This window comes from Triticum urartu, chromosome 2 (assembly GCF_003073215.2).
Source record: "Triticum urartu cultivar G1812 chromosome 2, Tu2.1, whole genome shotgun sequence".
NCBI lineage: Eukaryota > Viridiplantae > Streptophyta > Magnoliopsida > Poales > Poaceae > Triticum > Triticum urartu.
Window position 1 is genome coordinate 664752255 of NC_053023.1, and position 9165 is coordinate 664761419.

General features: G+C 45.4%; 1 pseudogene; it reads right to left on the reverse strand.

The window, feature by feature from the left end:
• Positions 1-4500: 4500 nt before the first annotated feature.
• Positions 4501-5351, reverse strand: LOC125533950 (annotated as a pseudogene).
• Between the last annotated feature and the right edge of the window lie 3814 nt (positions 5352-9165).

Below are 9165 nucleotides of genomic sequence, written 5' to 3' on the forward strand. Positions count from 1 at the left end.
AGATTCATATATTCAACCAACACATAGAACCTCAAAGTGTGCCCCAAAGTTTCTACCGGAGAATCACGACGAAAACGTGTGCCAACCCCTATGCATAGGTTCATGGGCGGAACCCACAAGTTGATCACCAAAACATACATCAAGTGAATCACGTGATATCCCATTGTCACCACAGATATGCACGGCAAGACATACATCAAGTGTTCTCAAATCTTTAAAGACTCAATCCGATAAGATAACTTCAAAGGGGAAACTCAATCCATTACAAGAGAGTAGAGGGGGAGGAGAACCATAAGATCCAACTATAATAACAAAGCTCGCGATACATCAAGATCGTGCCAAATCAAGAACACGAGAGAGAGAGAGAGAGAGAAAGAGAGAGAGATAGAGAGAGAGAGATCAAACACATAGCTAATGGTACATACCCTCAGCCCTGAGGGAGAACTACTCCCTCCTCGTCATGGAGAGCACCGGGATGATGAAGATGGCCACCGGAGAGGGATTCCACCTCCGGCAGGGTGCCAGAACGGGTCTAGATTGGTTTTCGGTGGCTACGAAGGCTTCTGGCGGCGGAACTCCCGATCTATTGTGTTCCCCGATGTTTTTAGGGTATATGGAGATATATAGGCGGAAGAAGTACGTCAGGGGGGCCACGAGGGGCCCACGAGGGGCCTACGAGGGTGGAGGGCGCGCCCCTTGCCTCGTGGCCTCCTCGTAGATCCCCTAACATGCACTCCAAGTCTTCTGAGCTTCTTCTGATCCAAAAATAAATTCCGTGAAGTTTCAGGTTAATTGGACTTCGTTTGATTTTCCTTTTCTGCGATACTCTAAAACAAGGAAAAAAACAGAAACTGGCACTGGGCTCTAGGTTAATAGGTTAGTCCCGAAAATCATATAAAATAGCATATAAATGCATGTAAAACATCCAAGGTTGATAATATAATAGCATGGAACAATCAAAAATTATAGATACGTTGGAGACGTATCAGAGGCCGGCTTGATCAGAGGGGCCATGTCCGGGACTGGGCTCCGTCGGGATGGTTTTGGGATGTGCTACCTTCCGGGGGGGCGTAGGTTGGTGAGGAGCCAGCTCGTCGTTGACGCAATCCTTGTTTGGTGGCGGTCGCGTGGGCCAGTGACGGTGCCGAGGCTTCCGGACACCGCGGAGGTGGTACGTCACTGTGTCAGGGAGGAGGACGAGCATTTCCGTCACTACATGGTTGCGTTGGAGGGCAGGTTCGACAATACCTGGCAGGTTCTTCAGGGATCTCACCGTGCTGATACCCATCGGGCGCTACGGTTCTAGATGTACTAGCGATGTTATATGTATGATAGTATTCGAGGTGTATTATTGATAATGATGTACGGACGCAAGAGATGATGTAGTTTTTCTTATAATTGAATGCATCCTAATTTGAACACTACTTTATTTTGCGATTTGATTTTGCTTATTGAATGCTCAAATTGGAAAACTACTTCTACTTTGAATGCTAAAATTGAAAAGCACTATGTAAGGCGTATGCATATGATTGGGTGATAGCTTATAGAGTTTTTGTTTTCGCGGAAATCTAGGAGCCCCCCTCCATCATCCCCGCCGTCGTCCCCGTCACCGACCCCCTCCGACCTCGAGGTGAGACCAGCCAAATCCTTTTTATAAAGATAATTAAACGATATTTCGGGTCGACTTTAAGTCTGTCGAGTCTCCACCATATATGAGAGGACGAAGAAGCCCGACTGTTGTCGTGGGGGTCGTTTCTCCTTCTTCTCCGGGTGCTAGACCTTTGTTATGCACTAGGGGAAGAAGGAGTAACGACCATCACTGACGGTTGCAAATTTCAGAGAGGAATCAGTGAGGGAGAGTTCCACCATATATATATGAGAGGACGAAGAATCCCGACTGTTGCCGTGGGGGTCGCTTCTCCTTCGTTCCCGTGTGCTAGACATTTTGGTGTAATGCACTCGGGGACGAAGTGAGGAGCGACCATCACCGAGAGTCGAATATATACACCACGTGAGTTGAGAGTTTTCAAAAAAAGACTCGACAGACCGATAGTCAACCCGTGATGAATAATAATGATCTAACTTAGTTTTTGTAGTACATATATTTAATTGTACAAGTTTAATATTTGAATTATGAACGTTGGAAATGTCATCATCAGACGACGAAAGTCTCCCGGTGGAGTGCAGCTGGTGCCACAACGATCGAGGTCTGTGCGGCAGGGCTCACCTGGACGATGATCGGCGCTTCAGCATTAAGCTCGAGGAGACCTTCGATGTTGAAACGGTACGCAATGACGACAAGTGTTTTTTTCGTAATTAAGCATGACTACAACTATTTCAACGTGTAATTTTCATCTTTTACAATTCGAGTAGCTTATCTCATGCCATGCAAGACGCTATGTCTTGGAGAGGATGGATTTTGAAGACCATGAAAGTTTCGAAACAAAGAAAATTCACCTAAGGACTCATCATGATGTGGATTTTGAAGTAAAGCTATACAATTCTGAGAGTGAAACCTATTTTGGTTGCAAAAAATGGGAAGCACTTTGCAAGATGTATGGTTTTGATGAGGGTATGCTTGTCACCATGGATCTTGGTGATCCTGAAATCGAGCAAGACAATATGGACATTTGGGTCCTTGTTGATACGCCTCCAATTCTACCGCTATATGAGTTTCTCAAACATAGTTAGTAGCTAATTTATATTGTTTATTTCAAAATAGTTGACAGCTTATTTCCATTGACAGCTTATTTTCATTCTTCAAAGAATGTGCGGGAGATGGAAGACAAAATCCACTACACCGATGACTCCAAATCAACTTATCAGGAGAAAAATCATCTGGTCGGATTTTGTACTGATATTGAGAATTACAATATCTACAATCAAACTCCTCAACATTATGGTCAATACGTGCCACTAGTGCACGTGTTGAACTACGGTAACCACCATGGAGATACCCTGGTAAGATTTTTTACTATTACGACATCCGTGCATCTTTTGCATACTTCTAAAACTAGTACATCATTGCTAACTATGAAGTTATTACTATGTTTTTCAACAGAGAATCCCAGAGGATTGTGTGCCTCATTTGATGTCTCAGAATGGCAGCCTTCGTGTTTTGAACATATATCCAGGTCATCCTGCGAATCTCAACCGTCCATACCGGATTTCTCAAAGAAGTGGAGACATGCTAATCAAAAAATGGAAAAAAATGTATGGACAGTCGTAAGGAGGTTCTTGGAAGCAAAAGGAAGTGAAGCGCAAGAATTGGAGACAGGATGATCTCCATTCTCCATAATGGAGAGTCAGGGTCTATATTATTTTATGCTATTTTACCTTAAAGAGGGCATTTAGGTTCTACCTAATACTGATGATCATGTGCTAAGAACAATTAAGTAAGGTTGGTTCGATGACTATCAGGAAGATGATCGTATGACTTGTTATTAATAACGAGTAGAAGTTGTATGATGATGATTAGTAGGACTTGTTATTATGATGATGCATGATGCGAGCATGAAGAGTTATTATATATCTGTGGGTGAAATGAACATGGATTGGATTGAAGTGAAGGCAACATGCATGTGGTGCATGTCGAAAGTAGTACAATCCAAACTTGATCAAGTTAGGATTAGTATTACTTTCGACATGCACCACATGTTGCCTCACTTCATTCTAAGTCATGTTTAGACATAGCAGTAGCATGGAGATAAGAGAGGACACATCTCTCTATTAGCTACCTATATCAACCTAAATTAACCCCCAAAACCCCTAAACCACCTCCTTTAAAAAAACAGCCCCTGAAATGCTGACGCGTGGAAGCTTATTGGTCCCGGTTGGTGCTACCAACCGGGACCAAAGGCCCTCGTGTCTGGGCTCGCCGGAGCGGCCACGTGGAGGCCTATCTGTCCCGGTTAGTATAAGAACCGGGACTAAAGGCCTAGGTATTAGTAACGACCATTTAGTCCCGGTTCCCCAACCGGGACAGATGGGCCTTATGAACCGGGATAAATGGTCCTTTTTCTACTAGTGGTTGCTTGACGGTTGAGGCGCATGTTGGGGGGGAGGGGGGGGGGGCTAGTGGTGTTCCTGACCGAAGAACATAGAGGTTGTTTGGTTTGTGACTAACTTTGCCAAAGATTGCCATACCTAAGGTTTGGCAAGTTTGACCAACTTAGATGAGTGTTTGGTTCAAGCCACACCTTAGGCAAGCCACACTTGTGCCCCACATGGCATACACACAAAAAGTGTGGCAAGATTCCCTTAGGCTTGCTAACTTGTGGTTCTTATTTTGATGAACCAACCTTAGGCAAGTTTGGCAAAAATGTATGGCAAAGTATGGCAATACTAATCCTAAAACCAAACAGCCCCGTAGAGCGGCAAACTTTTGGCCGATTGAATATGTTGTGTCACATCCTTTCAAACAATAGGGCATGCACGGAGAGGAATGAAAATCACTTGGTACTATAGTACGAATTTAAACGTTTTCATTTGCCATTTGATTACTATTACAAGGAAGAAAATAAGTCAGCCGTAGGTGCAAGTACGGTGGCTAGTACTGGGTACTTTATTCCGAGAAGAGTATGGACGATGCCCGCACATGACCTACGCACGCGAGGACGGCGACCAAGACCACGTGTCCATGTCAGTTTCTCATACGCCGCTGGCTCGGAAGAGCCTCATGAACCCAAAGGTGACGGTCATGGCGGCCAGTCCGCCAACCACCACCCGCGCGCACGACCTCGCCACGGGGGCCCGCCCCAGCACGGCGCCCACGCATCCGAACGCGGCCAGCGCCAACGTCGCCACGACGACCACCACGGCCACCCGCAGGTTGTAGCCCACGATGAACCCGGCGGCCAGCAGCGGTAGGAGCGCCCCGACGGAGAAAGCCAGCGCTGAGGCCGCGGCGGCCTGTGCCGGGCTTGGCAGTGCCTTCTCCTCGTCGCCGCCACGCTTGCCGGCCTGGTCCAGCTCCGCGATCTCCACGTCGCGCTGGGAGCAGACGGACACCTACTCTCCGATGGCCATGCTGCAGGCCCCGGCCAGTAGTCCCGCGAACCCGGACACGACCATGGCCCGCGCGTCGGGCTTGACGGCGCTGACGCCGAGCATGAGGGAGGCCGTGGAGACAAGCCCGTCGTTGGCGCCCAGCACCGCCGCGCGCAGCCAGTTGGCGCGCCCGGCAAAGTCGATGGACGACTCGGAGTTGTCGACGTAGCCGCACATCACGGCCGGGTTCTCGGCGTCGACCACGGCGGCCAGCTTGGCGTTGTTCACGGCCATGGCGACTGGGAGCTAGCGAGATGGATGGAGATGGTTGGGTTCGGGGTGGTAGTAGTAGTGGTAGCGGTAGTGTGGCGAACACACGCTCCCCTGGCGTGGTTTTATAGTGAATTTGAGGAGCCATGAGGGTCGTGCCTTGTGTTCGTGTGTTGCTGTGGGCATTGCCGGTCTTCTTTTTGACCTTTCATGCCGCTATGGCTAGTGCATACACGCCGCCACATCTTTTCCTCTGGTATTGCGCGCCCGTGGCCACCACGAGCACACACCTACATAAATCGATGCATTGTGCTTGCTGAGTGTACATCATATGCAAGGCGTTTACAATGACTAGCGATAATTTGGTCGTTGGTTCCTTATAGTCATTAACTCGCATGTGATATAGACCACGAAAAATCAGCTAACAATAAGGAATTATGAAAAGTAAGCATATACATATAACAATAATAATTACAAGAATTCAAATGATAGAAATTATGAAAAAAATATGAATCATTTCATCCGTTGACAGAGATGGAATCCGAGCAGTTTGGGGGTTTAGGGCACCCTCCGCGAAATTGGCTCCGACACTTTCGTCAAAAGTGAAAGGACTACTGACCGAAGTCGCGGGAGAAAGCGCGTCATATACTAATTTATCACATCTACTGACAAAAGATAAAGGTTAAAATTATTCATTTCTCATCTCATTCTATATTTTCAGCTATGTGCTTGCTTGCTCCTACATGCTACAAATGGTTTTAAATTTTAGTTTCAAATTTTTTTTAGCTACATTCGAATCACTGGGTTGAATTTTAGCCATTTCGGTTATCATTTCGGTCATGGAACCAAATTTTCTATTCGAATTTTATTGAGATCTTACCAAATAATTTGTGTATACTACCGCAATTGCTGAAATATTTTAAGGGAAAGCCAATAGTCATTCAATGAAGATTAGTTCGTTCAATTAAACTTGCATGAACTTTAACGCTCAGATTAGGTGGTTCTTAGTATGGACTCAAAAATACTACTCCCTCCGATTCAAAATAAGCATCACCGTTTTGAACTATGGTTGAGGGAGTATTTACTTTCCAGTTGCATTAGAAACAGTGAAACCGCTTCCTGAGGAAACACTTTTCTCGGATTCCTAGGAAAACAATTGACATTGTTAAAAAGAAACACCTTTGTAGAGACTTCGAGATAATCTCTTCTCATAAAATGTGGACTCCATACTCGCTATATGTTGATCTTTTTCTATCTTTCTTACGCATTATAACCATTAAAAATGCATGTGAAAGAAGGTCGGATTAACCCAAAAAAGTGATCCAAAAATGGATCTAGCCTAAAGTTTCAGGATATATCCCATCCAAGATTTTACCCACCCAATAGTAAAATCCAGTAATTAAATCAAAACCGGCTTCCATAAAAATACATAATGAAAATGTGCATGTATTGTCCACACTAATGTTGTGGGTGGTTTGTTTCACGAAAACCGGTGAGAATGTTCGTTGCTTCAGAAACAATTGACACTGGTGGCCAGGATCAGAGGCAGGCACACCTATAACGCATCATGAGTAATCCACAACACCCGACGACTTTGTATACGGAGGCAGCCACGACAACACCACACAAAAGAGGTAGATATAGCCTCCCACATCACGCTATCGAAGGAGTAGACACATGCTAGGCGTACTATGAAATAGGGTGTCAACTGGATAATCATTGATGTACTTATGGAAACATGGAGGGCGGGGACCAAGGAGAGAGGCACAATGGCGGCGCATGGGCAAAATCTTGGAGGGATGATAGACTGCGAGCGACCATCAAGATTTGGGATGATTTTCACTTGTTATACATGCCATCCATTAAAGGTAGTCAAATAAAATCTCCTAGGGCTAGGGGCGGCCACCCAGATTGGACCTAGCTAAGCATTAAGAGTAAATCTAGCAGATGCTCCATATGTGGTCGATCACTATAATAACCGCTAGTATGTCGGTCATCACACAAAATAGCACTCTAGAAAGTCACCATATGTGCCGCGATAGCCATGTGTTATGGATCTCGCTCCAAAAACGACCACATAACCTCCAAATATGGAGGTTGTGGAAGCCATGTTTGCAACTCGCTCCAAACCCAACTGACAGTATGAGAGGGAAGTTTCATCTCTTCCTCCTCACGCTATATGTAGGATTTGAAGCAACACGACCAACCATGCACCATCGGCTGGGGGGGGGGGTGACCATCAACCGCATGGCAAATAAATGACGTGGCTGCCTCCTCGGGTTCCCGTGGCAGACCGTCAGATGGTCACCACGCATCACCATCTCCTAGATTGTTGGTGAGGCTAGGAGGTATGTGAGCAAGCCAGCAACCGCGTAAAAAAGCGTCCCTTGATGGCTTTCTGCCACCTTCCCAACTACCCTTCTAATGGAGCCCATGGTGTCGTATACCGGTGCCTCTCTGAAGGAAATATGTCCTAGAGGCAATAATAAAGTTGTTATTTATATTTCCTTATATCATGATAAATGTTTATTATTTATGCTAGAATTATATTAACCGGAAACTTAATACATGTGTGAATACATAGACAAACAGAGTGTCCCTAGTATGCCTCTACTTGACTAGCTCGTTAATCAAAGATGGTTAAGTTTCCTAGCCATGGACATGTGTTGTCATTTGATAAACGGGATCACATCATTAGAGAATGATGTGATGGACTGGACCCATCCTTTAGCTTAGCACTATGATCGTTTAGATTACTGCTATTGGTTTCTTCATGACTTATACATGTTCCTATGACTATGAGATTATGCAACTCCCGAATACCGTAGGAACACTTAGTGTGCTATCAAACGTTACAACGTAATTTGGTAATTATAAAGATGCTATACAGGTGTCTCCGATGGTATTTGTTGAGTTGGCATAGATCGAGATTAGGATATGTCACTCGAATTGTCGGAGAGGTATCTCTGGGCCCTCTCGGTAATGCACATCACTATAAGCCTTGCAAGCAATGTGACTAATGAGTTAGTCAAGGGATGATGCATTACAGAACGAGTAAAGAGACTTGCCGGTAATGAGATTGAACTAGGTATGATGATACCGACGATCGAATCTCGGGCAAGTAAACATATTGATGACAAAGGGAACAACGTATGTTGTTATGCGGTTTGACCGATAAAGATCTTCGTAGAATATGTAGGAACCAATATGAGCATCGAGGTTCTGCTATTGGTTATTGGCCGGCGATGAGTCTCGATCATGTCTACATAGTTCTCGAACCCATAGGGTCCGCACGCTTAACGTTCGATGACGATCGGTATTATGAGTTTATGTGTTTTGATGTACCGAAGGTAGATCGGAGTCCCGGATTAGATCACGAACATGACAAGGAGTCTCGAAATGGTCTAGACATAAAGATTGATATATTGAATGATTATATTTGGACACCGAAATGGTTCCGAGGTGTATCGGGTATTTATCGGAGTGCCGGAAGTGTTATCAGAACCACCAGGGAAGTTATGGGCCTTATTGGGCCTTAAGGGAGAGAGAGAGGGAGCAGCCAAGGGCTGGCCGCTGATACGTCTCCAGCGTATCTATAATTTATGAAGTATTCATGCTATTATATTATCTCTTTTGGATGTTTATGGGCTTTACTGAACACTTTTATATTATTTTTGGGACTAACCTATTAACCTAGAGCCCAGTGCTAGTTTCTGTTTTTTTCCTTGTTTTAGAGTATCGCAGAAAAGGAAAATCAAACGGAGTCCAATTGACCTGAAACTTCACGGAACTTATTTTTGGACCAGAAGAAGCCCACGGAGTATCGGAGATGGACCAGGAGAGTCCCGGGCTGCCCACGAGGGTGGCGGGCGTGCCCACCCCCCTGGGTGCGCCCCCCTGCCTCGT